Consider the following 19,644-nt stretch of genomic DNA (forward strand, 5'->3'; position numbering starts at 1 on the left):
GGAACAACACACGCCAGGGCCTATTGGGAGGTGGAAGGAGAGAGGAGGGAACTTAGAGGATGGGTCAATAGGTGCAGCAAACCACCAGGACACACATATACCTATGTAACAAACCGGCACGTTCTGCACGTGTATCCTGGAACTTAAAGTAATTAAAAAAAGATTAGTAATGCTAGTATTGTTAATGAGGGGGTAATCTTTAGGACTAAATTTGATTGTTCTTTCCATTTCATCAAAATTAACTCTTGTTTTCCCTAGTATTTCTATAAGAAAATTAAGGTTATGTCTCCTTTGAGTTGTTTAAATTGTTAAATTAACATATAAAAAATCATGATTAGTTTTTCAATATTCTCAGGGATCCCTCTTGTCTTTTCCTGGTTAGTTGGTTATTTCATGAAGTTACTGTTATGTTCAGCTGATTAAAACTGTATAAAAATATCAGTGTAGCAATTTGGGTTCTCAGCAGGAATGGTAAAAAAGTTGTGCTATGCATTTGCCATCATTCACCCCTTCTGAGCTTCTGGCAGACAATGATAATCAGTTATGGAGCATTTTCCAACTGGGCTTGATATTGAGATGTTTCAGTTGGCACTTCAGTCAAAATATATTTGCTGGCTTGATGCGAATCATGAATTGGATTTCCAACCCTGGTTGGCTGCCTTGCTTGGGAGAGAAAGTATAGTCACGGTTAATACAAATGTATTGCCTCTACTAGAAAATAGATTCTGAGAGCTTGCTCTGCTGATATATAATCAGAACTGCAGCTGTGTATATAAAGGACAGGATGCTACTAATGACTCAAACTGAGAAGGCTTTATTGGAGCCAATATATATGCATGAATCCAATTTACAGAGGACTCAGCCAACCTTACCCCAGCTCTGGCAAAATATTATCAGGACAGCAGGGAGCGGGGACTCCCCCTTTTATCAAATGATTAACTTGAGATTTGAGGCAAGTTATTGAAGTAGAACAATAGAGAGAATCTGTATGGTGACTGAAGCCAGTGTGTTAAAATATTTTTTTTTTCTCTCAGAGAAATTCAACTCTATACTTCTGCCAGATGCCCTTGTTAATTAGTAGTATCTTATGCTAATGTCACTATGCTGTTTTGCTAACCACACCCAATAGACATTTTTAACTGCATTTAATTTTTTTTTTTTTTTTTTTTTTGAGACAGAGTCTTGCTCTATCACCCAGGTTGGAGTGCAATGGCATGATCTTAGCTCACTGCAAACTCCACCTCCTGGGCTCAAGCGATTCTCATGCCTCAGCCTCCCAAGTAGCTAGGATTACAGGTGCCTGCCACCATGCCTGGCTAATTTTTGTGTTTTTAGTAGAGAGGGGGTTTCGCCATGTTGGCCAGGCTGGTTTCAAACTCCTGACCTCAGGTGATCTGCCTGCCTCGGCCTCCCAAAGTTCTGGGATTACAGGTGTGTGAGCCACCACTCCCGGCCTGCATTAACTTTTAGAAATAAAAGCTTAAAATCGATAGCTATCTGTGACTTAGGCACCTTGTGGGCCTTACTGGTGAAGATTGTGCAATTTTACATGTTCTGACCAGATACTAGTACCCTCTGTATACTTAATCAATGTTAAATAAAACATAAGGCTTGGAAAAGAAATGATTTTAGCATATTTATGTCCACTGACTGTTGCCTTTGTGCTTTCCTTTTCATAAGCTTTAGGACATTCTCTTAGGCAACTAACCAGGACAATTGCATTATCTATAATCATTAGTTTCTCCCTGATTCACTGCTTATAATTGACGTCACTACATTTACTTAAATTAATTTTGAAAAAAGATGTAGTGATTGAATATAGCCAGTTAAGTGAACCAGCCAGAATGAACAGTGATTAGTAATGAAAAAAGATAATTATATGCATTGTGATAATTACTGCAATGCTTTCCTATCAAATGACCCTTTTAATTTCTTTCTTTTTCACTAATTGGCAGGCTCCTTCTGCAAGTATTTTCAGAATAGAGTGTTTATTTTAAAACTAGTTGAGTAAAATCATTTGTGACGTTCATTTTTATTTATCCTAACAATGCATGGAGACAAATAGATGAAATAACTATATTTCTAAATGATCTGTCCCCCTCACCATCTCCAATCACAGTTTCTACTCCCTCTTGTGAAGTTTTTTGGTCACTATCTTAATGTCACCTGGCAGGTTTGGCACTGACCCACAGCAAAATTTTCCACAATTGATCCATCTCACCTTCCAATGAATATTAATAACAGAGCATCAATCCTACTTGGTAGAATATTTTCTTCCATAAAATAAACTTTTTCTGTTTTTCACTTTTCAATGCCATTACCAATGTCATGGATGGGGCTTAAGGCTATGCTGAAGAGCTATTGTGATATCAGAATATAGCATTCTTCTCAGGTCACCTATGAAAAAGGAACCTCTCTTAATTATTCAAATCAATTTTCTGCTTCTGATCTTGAGTCCATCTGACAGTTGGGCTACTATGTTAGGCACTATAACATTCACATCATTTTCACCTCTTTTGTTTACTTCTCACAGTGTTTCTGTAAGGTTCAGTAACTTTGGGATTATGTGGTTTTTGTTGGCATTTTCCTTTGGTTGTTCTGGCTATGTGCCTCAAAATCAAAATAACCTATTAGTCAAACGAAAAAAATAGTTGAAAGTTGAAGACTGGTCCTGAAGTACAAAGACATGAGTTTACCTCTGGATTCTTCCAATTACTGGATGTGTGACTTTTGTTTAGGATCTTGGGGCCTCAGTTTCTTTAAGTTTAGTAATACTCATTTAAGAAGGCAGTTATGAGAATCTGTTGAAATCACATAGGCGAAAATGCTGTGTGAACAAAAAGAATTATCTTTAGCAGCTTGGTTGACTCCTGTATTTCACATGCAAATGCACTTTTTGAGGTAAATCGAGAGAATTCCCAATAATTGATTTGTAATTTGCTCAGGGTCGCAAACAGTTTCTGTAATGGTGATATACCAATTTAAGATTTTAGATTTTTTCCCTTTCTCTAGAAGTTCATTTCCATGTTAGTTTCATATTTATTCCAAATGTCCTAATTATCTCTGCATTTCCTTCTAATAGGGACTAAGGACAAAAAAGGAGCCATTCTATAAGGGTAAATACAGAAGAATATTTACGGCTAAGCTTTTCTTAACTTATACTCTCAAATTCTGTTGTTTGACCAAAGTAATATATTTCAACTGGGATGCTCTTTGCTTAACTGGTAACTTAGAGGCACAGAATTGTAGAATGTCAATCAAGAAAAGAACCTTAAAGATCAACTCTATCAACTCTTTCTGTGGTTACTAGGGAGAGAATGTATTCTCCTCTTGCAGAAACATTAAGGGCATTGCCCTGTGTGGCAACAGTATATCTTCTACCAAAGAAATAGTTATAAAAGCACTGAGTTACATTTAGTTTTAAAAATCAGAAAAATATAGTAGCCTTTCAAAGTATTGCTAATTTTCTACCTACTCTCTGTAACCTGTTCTGGTTATTGCCAGCTTGACTATGCAATTTCAGAGTTATTATTCACTTTGGGAAACACACTTGCTTTTCTTAACAGAGTACTTTTTAATTCCCTTACCAATGGCAAGGAATTATCCCATCTTTGTTCATTTGTATCATCATTCTAATGTTTTCCAAAGCTGCCCCGAAAAAATATCCCCACACATTCAAGATGTCAGAATCTCTTTTCTTTTTCATTGACTTGGAGCATTTGAGGGATGAATGCTGTCTGCTCTTGTGGTCATGACTCTTCATGCTGTCCATGCTCACAGCGCTTTAACATACATATGTAAAGCAATATTATCACAGCTCTTACAAGTCTAGGCAACATTTTACTGTCACTGCAATAAATGCAAACTTTTTCGAAGGGCTACCAATCTTGGTTCCTTTTGTAAAGACATATTTATGCATTTACTGTGCTCATGAGAGGCTATTACACTCATTCTAAAGAAATAAGTGGTCGTATACAAATGCTTTATTTTTTTCCCCAATGAACCATAAATTTTTCCCTCCTTTCAAATGAAAACCTTTTCTTACTACTAGACCTGGGGAAAGGAATAGGCCATCAGAAATTCTTAGTTTACTATTATTTCTTCTTTAAAATGAAGAGAAATGGTACCGATTGGACTTGTATTTCTATGACTTATACAGATGATCAGATGGTTTATTAGGCTAGGTAAAACTAATTTATCCACTATGATGTCAATAGTTATTCTGTCATAAATATTAATCTATAATATTTTCCTAGAAATGTGACAGCAGAATTCATCCTTTTATTTAAAAAGATATTGAGTATTGTTCTGTTAGTTTTCTATGGCTGCTTTTAACAAATTACTACATACCTAATGGCTTACATGAACAAAGTTGTCCTTTTATAGGTCTGGAGGTCAGAAATCTAAAATAGATTGGTGGGGCTTTGTTCCATCTGGGACTTTAAAGGAAAATCTGTGTCCTTGCCTTTCCTTGTAAATGCCACCCTCATTCGTTGGCTCATGTACTTGTATTACCTCAACCTCTGCTTCCTATTGTCTCATCTCCTTCTCTGATTCTGATCCTCTGCCTTCCTCTTATGAAAGTCCTTGTGATTATATTGGACTAGTCCAGGATAATCCCTCCATATCAAGGTTCTTAACTTAATTACATCTGCAAAGTCACTTTTGCCATGTAAGGTAAGTTATTCACCTATTCTTGGAATTATGATGCGGTCATCTTTGGAAGCCATTATTCTGTCTACAACAATGGTAATAAAAATATATGTTTATAAAAGATAACTAACTTTTTATTTTTTAGTATTTTTATATTTTTTAACTTTTAGGTTCTTGGGTACATGTGCAGGTTTGTTATATAGGTAAACATGTCATGAGGGTTTGTTGTACAGATTATTTCATCATTCAGGTATTAAGCTTCATACCCATTAATTATTTTTTCCTGATACTCTCCCTCCTCCCACCCTCCACCATTCAGTAGTCCCTAGTGTGTGTTATTTACCACTGTGTGTCCATGGATAACAGTAAATTTAAGTGGGAAACTTTTATTTCAAATTATCACCACTGATATGTCAAAAACAGCAGTCAAAATGTAAAACCCTTTTTTTTCCTTTTTCTGAGACCATTGTAGTAACAAGTTTAGAAAAAAGCAATTTTATTTAAATCAATCTTGATGAATAAGATTAGGGAAAAAAGGCATAATTATCTTAGCATATTCCAGGCCTTGCAAATCGTAAAGGAAAAGTTTGTCACTTTTTTTACACAACGACTAGAAGCAAAAGGCACTTGCACAGGCTGACTACTTCCAGAGGGAGAGAAATGAGTGTAATTTCAGTTTTGTAAAATATTGACTTTTTTCTGTCTTAATGGAGGCCTATACACATGAACCACCCTGTTCATGTGGGCAGGATTGTGCTCACCTGACTGACCACTAAAGGAAGCACTTGCCTCGGGTAATTATATGAACCAGAAAAAACATTCAGCCCTCTGAAAATGTTCCAAACAACATTTTTAAATGATCCAACTATATCTTGTAATTGGTATTTTCAAAAGCCTTGAAAATGTCTCTGCCACTATGGCAACTCACTGCAGCATCTGTAATAATGACCTTCTGCAGAACATGATTAATGAGTTTTACGTTTTCCTTTATCTAGAAGTAAAATAGTCCACAGTTTTAAATGGCTCTCTTATATAAACATGTAATTATTCTATTGTCACTGTTCAGTTTTGAAATGATATCTGAAAGTATGCACTAAAATAATTCAATGATTTTGGGAACCAAATGAAATGAAGGCCATAAGAAGGGTACATTTTCATAAAGATTAAACACAAAAGTATTAAATCTTTATCATAGTTAAGCAGAGGAGGTGGAAAAGATAGTTTAAGACACTTACACTGCTCTCTTTTAGAGAGATTTTTGTGGAAACCTAAGACAACGTGAGATTAATGTATAGGAGGTGTGAGGTCCACCTTGATGGAGTTGGGTAGAGTCAAGACTGTGAGAGGGAGGTAAGTTCTGTCTTGGTTATATGCAGTGATAACCCATTCTGGATTTATTTTACAGTGATGTATAATGTTACTGACACATAGTATGTAGTTAATGAGTATTTCTACAATAAAATAAGAAAATAATATAAAACTAGGGGATGGGGCTACTAGTGCTTAGATCACTCCAAGCTTTACTTTTCAATACATGGTTCATAAATGTATGTGAATTAAGCTGAGGCTTCAGAAGGAATGTGTTTGTCTAAAAATAGTTAAAATTATATAACTTAGGATTAATTGTTTGTTTCTGACTTCTAAAACTCTATATGAAAGAAAGAAGTCATATTAAAGGCTAGAGAAATAAGGATGGATTTTAAAATGAATGTAATATAACTTTATATTTTTATTCTTATATAATGTGGCTCTATGTTCTTTTAAGAATATAGTCAATCAGAATTGATTAATACAAATACAATATAACTGTTTGTCATGCTGCTGTTGGGCACACAGGTATTTTTATAGTTCGAATTTGTAGCAGGTGAGACAGTAATGCTATAAATACAGAATTTTGTGAGGTCACCTAGATAACTTCCAAGAGGATCTGGTCTTTAAAATCCAAATTTAATGTGCCTGAATCTCAAAGGGACTGTTTATCTCCTTCTTAGACATCTCTGGCTGCAAGATCTTTTTCTTAATGGATTACTCTGTTCAGGATTATTTGAAATCTCACATGTGCTCTCCTTTTTTTTTTTTTTTTTGCTGTATGACATGCCCAGAAAGATATTCAGCCCTTTCCTTATATTACACACATACATTAACATATTTTCTTTAGATGAGGTTTTCAGATGTACAGAGTGAACACTGACATTTTGAAGAGGTGGAAACGGTTTTAAACCACAGGGCTCGAGCACCAGACATTTCTATTTTTTAAAAAAGCAGTCATTTTTTTTTTGCCAACTCATTATCTAGCCTGATTTATTCTTATCAGAGTAACTCAGAGCCCTTAACCCCCAGTCTTCAAGCTCAGTTTTGACCTCTTTTTCCATGTTCAGATTTGGTGAAATGCTTTGCTCAACATCAGCTTTTTAGCCCTGAGTCCCCTATTTTCTTTCTTTCCTCTTTGTCTCGATAAAGAAAAAGGAGCATATAGAGATTTTATGCCATAAATATGAGTTAAATTCTCTCCCACGACAGAGAGAATTACTACAGGGAAATTCATAGATTTAAATATTAAGCTAGTGCAAAAGTGATCGTGGTTTTTGCCATTACTTTTGATGGCAAAAACTGCAATTGTTTTGCACCAACCTAATAACATTTCTGTTGTATTAAATAGTATTAGTTGAAATGATGGTAGTGCTGTCAATATTAGACCATAAATGGGGAAGATAAGAGAAAAAAGCCTGGGAAATTCAATCAAATGGTTCAGAGCTAAAGACACATGGCAGCTCTTTTCATGTTCCTTAAACAGCTGGAGTAAAGATTAAATAACAATGACCTTGCTCAGGACTCTTGGAAAATTGAGTAATTGAACCCATGTTCAGGACTAATAGAGACCTGAGATAGAGCTGTTTGGTTGGGAATTCTTAGAAAATCTGGTTGCTCATGTTCTTAGGACCACATGTAAAGGGGAGTCAACTTGCTCAGAGAGTGCAACACTATCCCAGCTAAAGGAAATGCCACAGAGTACTGCGCTTTCTCCTCAAGAATACATTGCATTGGGGTCCATGGTTACCAGGGCAACAGTGAGCTGGGATCTTTCTTTGAGTACATAAAAAAAAAATCTGCCATTGAAAGTTGATAGTGTTTGAGAGTATCAAAAGCTTCTCCCTAGAAAGGAGTTATGATGGTGTGGATACACAATGAACCAGGTTTTAGATTTTCTGTTCAAATACTCCTGAGGACAGGGAAGGTAATTTTTTTTTATTATACTTTAAGTTCTGGGGTACATGTGCAGAATGTGCAGGTTCGTTACATAGGGTATACATGTGCCATGGTGGTTTGCTGCACCCATCAACCAGTCATCTACATTAGGTATTTCTCCTAATGCTATGCCTCCCCTAGTTGCTCTCCCCATGACAGGCCCCAGTGTGTGATGTTCCCCTCCCTGTGTCCATGTGTTCACATTGCTCAACTCCCACTTATGAGGGAGAACATACAGTGTTTGGTTTTCTGTTCTTGTGTTAGTTTGCTGAGAATGATGGTTTTCAGCTTCATCCATATCCCTGCGAAGGACATGAACTCATCTTTTTTTATGGCTGCATAGTATTCCATGGTGTATATATGCCACATTTTCTTTATCCAGTCTATCATTGACGGGCATTTGGGTTGGCTCCAAGCGTTTGCTATTGTGAACAGTGCCACAATAAACATATGTGTGCCTGTGTCTTTATAGTAGAATGATTTATAATCCTTTGGGTATATACCCAGTCGTGGGATTGCTGGGTCAAATGGTAGTTCTGGTTCTAGATCCTTGAGGAATCGCCACACTGTCTTCCAAAATGGTTGAACTAATTTACACTCCCACCAACAGTGTAAATGCGTTCCTATTTCTCCACATCCTCTCCAGCATCTGTTGTTTCCTGACTTTTTAATGATTGCCATCTTTGACAAACCTGACAAAAACAAGCAATGGGGACAGGATTCTCTATTTAATAAATGGTGCTGGGAAAACTGGCAAGCCATATGCAGAAAACTGAAACTGGACCCCATCCTTACACCTTATACAAAAACTAACTCAAGATGGCTTAAAGACTTAAACGTAAGACCTAAAACCATAAAAACCCTAGAAGAAAACCTAGACAATGCCATTCAGGACATAGGCATGGGCAAAGACTTCATGACTAAAACACCAAAAGCAATGGCAACAAAAGCCAAAATTGACAAATGGGATCTAATTAAACTAAGGAGCTTCTGCACAGCCAAAGAAACTATCATCAGAGTGAACAGGAAACCTACACAATGGGAGAAAATTTTTGCAATCTATTCATCCGACAGAGGGCTAATATCCAGAATCTACAAAGAACTTAAACAAATTTACAAGAAAAAAGCAAACAACCCCATCAAAAAGTGGGCGAAGGATATGAACAGACACTTCTCAAAAGAAGACATTTATGCAGCCAGCAAACATATGAAAAAAAGCTCATCATCACTGGTCATTAGAGAAATGCGAATCGAAACCACAATGAGATATCATTTCATGCCAGTTAGAATGGTGATCATTAAAAAGTCAGGGAAGGTAAATTACTCGTCTAGTGTGTTCACCTATTAAATGATACTCCTTAGGTTTTGAAGGAGTGAATGCAATTCTCACATGTACACAAAATTACTGAAATGGGAAGCTTTCCTTGAGTGGTTGTGGTCTTGAAAAAGTCTTGTCTACACAATTTCAGAGTATGTGGTAATTTGATTCAAACAGGTTGTTTGAAATTATGTAGTCAAGATTGTTTAATTATTTAAATATTCCATTGCTAATGCATTGTTTTGATGTCATTTGAGAATAACTTAAGCCAGAAACCTCCACCCTTAGTCAAAACCAGTGAAGACAGAATAGCACGGTGGTTCTGATGCTGGACTTGGGAGCCAGATAGCCTGGCTTCAAATCTTTCCTCTGTCACCCAGCTGTGTGTGACTTTGGTGAAGTTAACTTATTTTCTCACTTTTTCATCTGTAAAATGGAGATAGTAATAGGCTCTCCCTCAGGTTGTTTTTTATGAAGAATAAGCGAGTTAGTGAGTAAAGTGCCTGGCAAATATAAGCTCTAAAAATATTTTCTAGAATCTGATTATGTAGTATTTCATCTAAGAGCTTTCTTATGGAACAAATATGTGTGTAAAACATGCATGGGAAATATGCTAATTTTAATCCATATAGACTTTAAAATGTTCATTTACTCTTAAAAATGAGAAAGTGAGTGTTAGTGTGGAATTTTAATTAACTATAAATTAAGTGAATTTTTACTTTTTGGTTATATTTCTAGTTGGAATGGCATGTAAAATACTGATGCATTTTAGCACACAGAATATTATAACAAACATTGAATATAGAAAATCCATCCATTAATTAGCCAGGGCTGAATAAATTCATGCAGCAGTGAGTAGCGTTCAGCATTAAGTTGTTTTCCTGATATTTGTACTTTGTAATAAAGTCTTGCTCATTATCTGTATTTTTATTGGAAAAAATTGTTAATTTAAGGAATAGGAGAATGAGAGTTTTTAATGGCAATAAGTAACGAGGAAATTAGTTTTGCAATCTTTATGGAAGTGAAGCTATTCTTCTCTTTATTTTGAAATTCTATTGCATTAACAGAAAAAACTCTATTTAGGGGATAGCTGGTAAATTCTTCTAAAAGCCTTGAACTATTGAGATTAAAATAACTTCAAAGGTTCCAGAATGGTTGTTTATTTTGGAAAATTAACCTATGGCAACCATTATAAAATCATACATCTATTAATATGTTCATTGTTTAAACTGAAATAAAACATAGTATGTCTTAACTATTAGTTAATAAAGGAACAAATAAAAGAGTTAAATCAATTAAACATTGTAGGTATTCTTTATCACTGACAAATCATTGTAAAGAATAAGAGGCTGATCCTACACTTATGTATATTTCTATAACATTTATTTTGGTCTCAGGGCAGGAGCTTCTCCTAGTCTTATTCTATCTTGACCTCATTTGCTAGATTCTTGTTACCAATCTCTACACTTCTCTGAGACTTGCCAATCATATTCTTGTGCCTTAATTTTTTTCTACCTATTCTTTTTCTTGAGCTTTAAGATAAAACCTGCTCAAGAAAGTTTGTCAATCTTCAGAGATATGTTCTTAATTTTGTCAATATCTCAAGCTACCAAGGCACCTCTTTCCTGTCAATCGTCTTAATGGACAATGTGCACACTTTGCCCCTACTTTTCAGCTCCTCCTTTGCTCTTCACCACAGTATGATTGACTGCCACTCATCACTGTCCTGTCACTGCTCTCACAAGTCACTAGAGATCAGCCTGTGTCAATTAAGTTGACCTCTTATAATCTGAAATCTGCCAATCATCTCTGTTGCATTGGACAAACTTTTTCATATGGCTTCTCTACTGAGTCTCTAGTATCCTATGCCTACCTTACCTTTCTCAACAATTTTAGTATCTGTTATTGCCCTTACTGACCCTAAAGTTTTATCATCCCTTAGGAATTTACCTGCCTGTCTTAGAGGAAGCATAAGCTTTATTTAACCAAACTAAACTCACTTCCTTCTCTTGCCTTATATGTTTCTCTCCATTTTTCTGTATCCCACTGTGACTTCATCACCTGCACCATCGTTTAAGCCAGGCATCTTGAATTCTTCTTTGTATACTTACTTCTTGTTGGCCTTGAAGTTTCAGCATTACTTCTCTTCTTTCTTTGCATGTTCATCCTCAATAGAAGCCTTCCACACTACGCTATCTATGTAGGCACAGTTACAATTCAAAAATCTTTCTATGATCCTTCTAAGGAATCTCCAAATCTTTGGCTGGTTCTCTGATTCATTTACTTTTGTTTGATTCCTGAATTTGCCTTCTAAAGGAACTTCAGGGTCAATATTCAAGTTTTCTCTTGCTTCTCTAGGCATCAACATCTAGAGGAAGTAAACATCAGCATCCCTTCACCCTTTGCTGGGGACCTCTAGGCCTACTCTCTCCCAGAATCAGACTTAAGGTCTGTGCCTGCAGAGCCAGTGAGAAGGTAGACTATTATTTAAGCCCACACCTGATTCCCCCAAAGTTACTACTTCTCTGAAAGCAAAGTTCACTCATTTTCATTGAACAAAAAATTTGAACTAGTGAAAAATTATCTCTATCTTTGCAAATGATTATATATATTTAAATCTGTAACGTTGCTAAAGGCATGCCATTTTGACTCTTTAGAATAAAAATGCTCAAGTCACTTGTTTAGGCACAGAACATTCTGTGCTTGAAAAGAATTAAGTCAATGCATTAATTTTTTGCACAGTGACAGTGGGGTGATCTGTACTATATTTGTTGAGAAAGGAAAAAAAAAGATGATATTTTCTACCTGAAAATCGTATTTTTGTTAGCTCTCCACTTCTTTTTTTATCCTTGCAAGTTACTTGTTAACTTGTGTTATCCTGACCATTTTAATGTAAGTAAATAATTACTCAACAGAGATCATACAGAGGAAAAATTGCAAAAGCTTTTTTGAAATCATATACTATAAATTACAGTAGTTGTTGCTAAACATGCATAAAACTTTTTTTTGGGATAATGCAGAGCATGTTCACATGTTGCCTCCAGGTCTGACTCCTATCTAATTGTCCTCTTTATGAAAATATCTTAGTTATTAATATAAATATTAGGAAGCAAGAGAGCAATTTTTATTATTACAAGGAGACAGAGACTACCTTAACTTTTATCTCTACCTTGTAAAAGCTTTTCTAAAAGACTTATTCTCAACATTGAGAATTTAGAACTTAGACAATTTCATTTATAGTTGTCTATGTTTCATGGATTGAACTGGAGGTCATTATGTTAAGTGAAATAAGCCAGACACAGAAAGACAAACTTTGCATGTTCTCTTATTTGTGGAATCTAGAGACCAGTTTTAAAATGCATTAAACACATTTTCTGCATTGAAATGCTTGCTAATCATGTCATAAATTTAATCACTACACAGGACCCATTTGACTTTCAGTTACCCTCTGGAAATTTATAATTACATATTTATAATTCATAATTAAAGATAGACTATAAAGACTATAAAGTTTTAACATACATTCATTCAGCTAGTAAACCTTTTAACTTAGAAAGATTGATTCATAGAAGAAAGCGGTCTCTCCAGCCCTCTATTTCCCCTAGGTGATCCTAAAGTGTGCAGCAACAGTTAAAGTATTGAATACATTATCTCTTATCCATTTATTTATTTATGCCAATATTGGACAATTGAGTTGTTCAAGAGAACCCAATTCTCTTATATTAAGCCAGTGAATGTCTGTCATAATATAAATTTGTAATTTTTTGTTTCACTTATTGGGTTCATATTTTTTAACTTTAAAAATTTATATATATAATATTGAATATATTATAAATATATTAAATATGTTATAATATATAATATTATATAACTAGATAATAAATTTATATTTATATGTGTAATTTAAAAATTAATATATATTTTATTATATACTAATTAATTTTTTTGAGATGGAGTCTCACTTTCTAAAATCAGTCTCACTTTCTAAAATATAAAAAAATATATATATACATACCTATATACAGAACATATATTAAATTCCACAGGCTATGCTAAACACTGGAGACACAATATTGCAAAGGACAGACAAATTTCCTGCCCTCACAGAGTCTAATAGTAATAATATAAGGATAATCATTGGGAGTGTCCTTTCAGCTCTTTGAAGGCAGTAATAGCCGAGCAATTGAAAGCATTGCAGACAGATGAAATGGAAGAAAATATGCAAAGGTCCAGAGAAAATAAAGTATGGTGAACTAATGTTCCCCATGACCAAATATGTGAGTTGGGGACCAGAGAAGCAAAGACAGGTACGTCTTGATGGATTTCAGACCATATTTTTATGAAAATAGGGAACCACGTAAAAGGAGAATATCACTGAGAAGAAGACATAATCTTATTTACATTTTAGAAACAAACTTATTTCAGTGGAAAGTTTAGTTGAGTGGAAAAAAGGAAGGAGAATAGCCAATTATGATTCACTGTGACACAGCCAAAAAATGATGGGAAATAATACCAGAGCAGCGGTAATGGGATGCAAGGAAAGTGGAAGATACTTGGGAGGACAATCAATAGGACAGTCTGAGGATATATGGGGTATGGGAATGGAAGGCAGATTGTGCACTGCACAGCTGGAGAGACTGTCCTTGCATAGCCACAAGCAAGCCACAGAGTGGACCCTCAAAGATGATACTCAGGTTTCTGGTTTGAGTTACTGGGTAGATGGTCATCCTGTTCACTGAGTTAGGAAGAACAGGAGGAGATATGGTATTAGGTGGGAAGAAGATAATGAGCTCATTTTTGGACATACAGATTTCAAGTTATCTAAGGGATATCAAAGGTAGTGAGATGGATATACGAGTCTGGAACTCATAGAATTTTTCTTGGCATTCGCTTTGGGTTTGGCAATTTCTGCATGTAGATAGTAATGAAAAATATAAGAATATATGGGCATTTTCTAGGATAATTTATAAAGTGAGAAAAGTGGAGGACCAGGACACCCAATTTAAGAGATGGAAAGGAAGAATAAGATCCTGCTACTGAGGTAGGGCGAAGCTCCGTGTAGGGTGATGTTATGCAATAAAGGGGAAAAGAGTTTTTTGGTTTTGTTTTGTTTTTATAAAGGAAGGAGTAGATAATTGTGTCAACTACTGCAAAGAGGTCAACTACAGTAAAAATTAAAACAATCATGGCATTTTGCAATGAGATAATTATTAATGAGTCTGGTAATGGCTCAATTTCTTGTGGAAACTGCTGAGGTTGGGAGCCAGAATGTGATGGGTTAAAGAGAGAATCAGAGATGAAAAATAGAGACATGGCATGTAGAATATGCTTTGGAGCATTTGGTGTATAAAGTAGAGGGGAGTGAGAACGACAATAAGTTAGAGGAATATGAATTCAGAAATGATTTTGTTTGAAGAAGGGTGGGACTTGAACATGTTCACATGTTGATGGGAAAGATTATGCTGAGATGGAAGGATCAAAGATGATTCATTTCCAAAGAGAAAAACAAAAGGGTTTTAGAGAACTGGTGGAAAGATCCTTTTGAGGTTAGAGATCCTAAAATTACAATGGCACTAAGCCAATGAATCTTGCACCTTCATGACAGCCTGAATGTAAACTTCCAAAGCAACTATCATAAACATAACTTGAAATCAGGTCTTAATATATTGTTTTAAAATTATCTAATTATGTCTCCATTTCCACAAGATTGTGGGTCTTAAGTATTGTAGTACTCTCACAGCTAAGGCACCATCCCAGGCCCATAGTAAGCACCTATAAAGTTTATATTGAATCAACTAAAAGTTATTTTCATTCTCTTGCTTTCCAGACTCATTAAGTACTTTTTTTCTTGGTTAAATATTCAAAATTTCTCCAGCTTCTCCAGATATAATTTTGTTCTGAGTCTCTTCATGTCCCTACTAATACTCTACTGCAAAAGCTTGGTTTTGTTTATGTCTTTAACGTGCAGTGTCCACACATGAAGCTATACTTCAGCTATAGCTGAGAAGAAAGAGTCTAAGGTGAAAGTTACATAAACCTCTTTTTGTAAATGAAGAAAAAAATAGCAATCTTCAGAGATCATGATTATAGTTCAAGTATGTTACTCTCAGGCACAAAGACAGTTACCAATTTCTTCCACTGAAATGATATGATGGTGAGCCCTTGCCCATGGAGAGATGAACAACCATCTTAATAAATGCTTAGTCTAGATGTATGTCTCTTTCTAAAGTTTTGGAAGCATCTCTACTTCTTCTCCAGCCCCTGTTTGTTGATATTTGCTTATAGAAAGAAAACAATTCTAATATTAGAATAATAAAAACTGAAGAAGCCAGCCCTACCAACATCTTGATTTTAGCTTGTTGAGAGCCACGTCAGACTGTTGACATTAAGAACTGCAAGATAATAAAGTTGTGTTGTTTTAGCCTCCTAGTTTGTAGTAATTTATTATAACAGCATTAGGAAATGAATAAAGGGAACTAGAGGTTGAAGTTCTAAACTGGGACAGAATTAAGGACAAAGTACCAAAATCCCTTAATAGAGGTGATCATTCCACACTGCCGAGCATATTAAATGGGTAAACTAAAACAGCTACTACAACATTAACCTTCGCAGATCCACTTTTCCCCTATTGAATTATTGACTTGACTTTACAGCTCATAGTGAGTGACCAGCACATAAATTATCAGCAGGTTTATGTATACTTTGAAGTGAAAACACAAGCTCAGGAAAAATGGCAGCTGGCCTGCTTACAAACTACAGGTCACTACATAGCAATATAGTTAAATTTAGCTGCACCACAAAATGTTGCAACTTATGTGTCAATTTGTTAAGGACATTTTCTTTACTAATAACATAAGGATAGTAATATTTATTTAGCAGTTACACTGTACCACAAACTACGGTGAAGAATTTTTCATGTTTTATTTCATTTTACAACATTAATACATAAGAGATATTATTTACATTTTACAGATTAAATTTAAGTAAACTGGTCCGTCAGTGGTTGGAATATCTGGCCCTGAGGTCCATGTTCCTTAATGAAAGCTGTAGAAAGCTAGTTTGTCAGCATCGAGTTTCTTCTCTTAATCTTTAAAATAATCGGGTCGACTCTACTACTGCTTTTGCATATCTGTACTTCTGCATAAAAATCACTGAAACTTGATTTTTGCTCTGCTTTCCTTTGCAGAACATGACCTATTCTAGGAGAAAGTGTCCTTTTTGAAGTTTTTGCTGTGGACATTGAATTAAAAGGGAAGACACAGAACAAAATGGTACTATGTGTCCTAGATTCTATCAAAAGAGACTACCTTCAAGAGTTTAAAATTTGGCAGCAAACTCTGCTTTAGGTCTTGCTATGGCATGTGAGAATTTATCTATATGGCATATATTTTTAAATTAACATACAAAATAATTTGTTAGACTTCACTTGCACTCAAGTCCATAGGTACATAGATAGGTCATATTTTTATACATGTGTTATGGTGGGGTAGACATCAAATATTAGACCATTGGCAAACCACTCAGCTTAATTTTTGACTGACCAATTTAAAGTTAGGTAAAAAGAATAGGCTTCCTGGTGAGTCAAACTATGCTGAATATTTTAGTCTTTACTGAAGATTTAAAGGTGATGAAATTGAAGAGACCAAAGACTTGAACTCTTGATTTGTCCTTGCTGTTGCTTTATAGCGAAGGCACAAATCTATCTGACATAGCTAGAAAATAAACATGTCATGACCTAGCTGAAAAATTAAAATTACACTGTTTTATTTTAAGTGCTTGTCAAAATAATTAGATTGGAGAAATCAGTATTTGGGTGTTTCTCTAATATTATTCTATAATTTTGTCAAAACCTGGTACCTAAAGCTCCTCTCTGAAACTAAGAGGAATAGTTGAGTTGTCCTCCCCAAGAGCAGTCTACTTGTCACTGTAATCTCTGAATAAACCTTCCTCACTGCCTACCACAGCTCTAACTTCGTTAGGATGTCCTACACCTTTATTTTGTTGGAAAATGTCTCTTCCCAATGCTTATTTGTGATAGCTATCCATATGAATTTTGGTCAATTAAGTTTGATTACTAATTAAACTAGGGGAGAAAAGAATACAGAAAGGAAAAGAGACCTCAATTGTTGGTAAAGCTGATAAAACCATTAAGAAAAATGTGAAGAAAAGTTACTAGAGTTAGGAGAAAACCTGAGAACATAAACAATCATTCCCACTGTGCCTTCTCCAGCCTCAGTTTTGTTTTTAACACAGACACAGGGCCATGTTATGATGAGTAAAGAGCGTATTCTTATTTGATATTAATCTCAAAGATTAGAAACATTGACAAAACCCCAACTTTCTGAGATGTATATAAGGATTTTATGGTGGATAGAATTATAAAATAACCCCCAGGATGGTCTCCATCTGTGGTGTGTGCATCTTCTCCCAGTTACTCAATGAAACGAACCTAGGTGCTCACGTGAAGGGATTTTTCAGGTGTTAATTAAGTCTCAAAATATTAAGATGTTCTTAAGACAGGGAAATTTTAATTAGTGGTTGTAATCACGCCAGCCCTTAAAAGGGAGTGGGCTCTTTCTGGAAAGAAATTGGACACATGAGAATTATTTGATGCAAGGGAGATTCTCTGTGGCTGGCTCTGAGAGTGGAGGGGCCTACATGGCAGGGAATGGCCCAGGACCGTAGACCAACTGCTAGACTACAGCTAGGGCCCTAGAGCAACTGCTAGACTAGGTTGCAGCTCAGTCCTTCAACCACTAGGAACCGGATTTTGCCAACATTCTGAGTGAGCTAGGAAGTGGATTATTCTCCAGAGCCTCCAGATAAAATCACATTCTGGCTGATGCCTTGAGTGTGAACTTCTAAGTGGCGAGTCCAGCTAAGCTGCTCTTGGACTTCTGATTCACAGAAATGGGAACAATAAATGGGTATTGCCTTAAGCCACCAAGTGTGTTGTGATTTGTTACACAGCAACAGAAACTGAATACAGATTTTTTAAGAAATAGAAAAATCCCAACCTGTACAGCTTATTGCGATCATTTTCGAAAGTTGACTGTATACTACAGAATTTAGAGCAGCCTATTTTATCCAAAACTTAGCTCTTAGTTTTAATTCATGTGATCACTGCTAACTGCTTAGGAATTTGGTAAATGAATTATTCGTAGCACTTAATATATTTGTTAAACCTTTATACTTTTAGTCCCAAGGATCCTAATCACTTTAGTCCATTTGCATATGGCAGTGAGTCCACCTCCTTGATCATTTTTGCAGGTCTTTTAAAAACATTTTTCCTGAAGAACAGTGATTAGACTTGAATAGGAATGCATGTGGTAGACAAAGGTAGTATAGTTTTCCGAAGTGAACAAAGTAGAAATGAGGCTTTAGGTGGTTATTTACATCATAAGTTGTTATTTGTGGCATGAGGTTATTTGTAGTATATGCCTTTTACATTTACTATTGTGCTTCTGGTAGGATAGCTTATATATGCAAGCTCTCTTCGTTATATTACAATTGAATATTTCTAATCCAAACAATAGTATTAATAGCAGATCCCAAAAACCAGTACTGGAACCTTGAAAAGACATCTCTTTATGTCTCGGGAAAAGAGTTATAGTCTATGTCAAGAGTCTCCCATTTGTTCACTTTGGAAAGCTGTAAAGAAATTACAATGGAGGCGGCTCGGAGCCTGGGTGCTCTGGGCTCCTGTGGATTCTTCTCTTCCACAGGGTTTCTTTCTTCACCAGTTCTATCATGTGACTGTGCCTAGAAGTGTTTCCTGGTAAGGGGATGCCTCTAAGGAAGGAGTCATGGAGCAGAATGCAGGTTGGATCAGTTTTGGGCTGGGGGACACCCCGTATCCTAAAGAAGAGGGGCTAAACAAAGTCATATATGGTCTAACTCAGCCCAGTAAAATTGAAGTACAATGTTTGGCACATAGTAGATATTCAGTAAGAGTTCAATGATTGCTCAATCAGGGCGCCCCAAAAACACCTCTTCCCAGGTTAGATGGTTTTTTAGCAGTACTCATAGGACTAAACATATAGTTTTACTCATGGCTACAATTTATTTCAGTGAAACTATGCAGAGCAAAAACTGCAAAGGGAAAAGGGTATGGGGTGTAATCTGGAGAAAACCCAGCCCAAGTTTTCAGAATCCTTTCCAGGTGGAATCACATAGGACATGCTTGATTACCCCAGGAATGAATTGTAATGTGTAAAATGTCATCTTCCAGGGAAGCTCATTAGAAACGCAGATCCCAGGGTTTCTTGGGAGGTTTGTCATATAAGCAAACTTTGCCTAGCATTCCTGACTTCCATAATGAAAGTAGATGGTTAGCATAAATCATATTGTTTGCTCAATCAGTTTATGCACAGTGAGATACTTTTATCAGGGAGGGTTGTGAGAATCTTCCCCAAATCTAAGTTCCC

At 35.7% G+C, this 19,644-nt stretch overlaps 1 non-coding gene across 1 annotated transcript; it reads left to right on the forward strand.

Moving 5' to 3' along the window:
* The first annotated feature begins 7,200 nt into the window (after positions 1-7,200).
* MIR548F (microRNA mir-548f) lies at positions 7,201-7,311 on the forward strand. The gene has a single exon (NR_106507.1). It is a non-coding gene; the product is annotated as a microRNA mir-548f (primary transcript).
* The last annotated feature ends 12,333 nt before the right edge of the window (positions 7,312-19,644 follow it).

The sequence above is a fragment of the Gorilla gorilla genome, chromosome 6 (assembly GCF_029281585.2).
Source record: "Gorilla gorilla gorilla isolate KB3781 chromosome 6, NHGRI_mGorGor1-v2.1_pri, whole genome shotgun sequence".
NCBI lineage: Eukaryota > Metazoa > Chordata > Mammalia > Primates > Hominidae > Gorilla > Gorilla gorilla.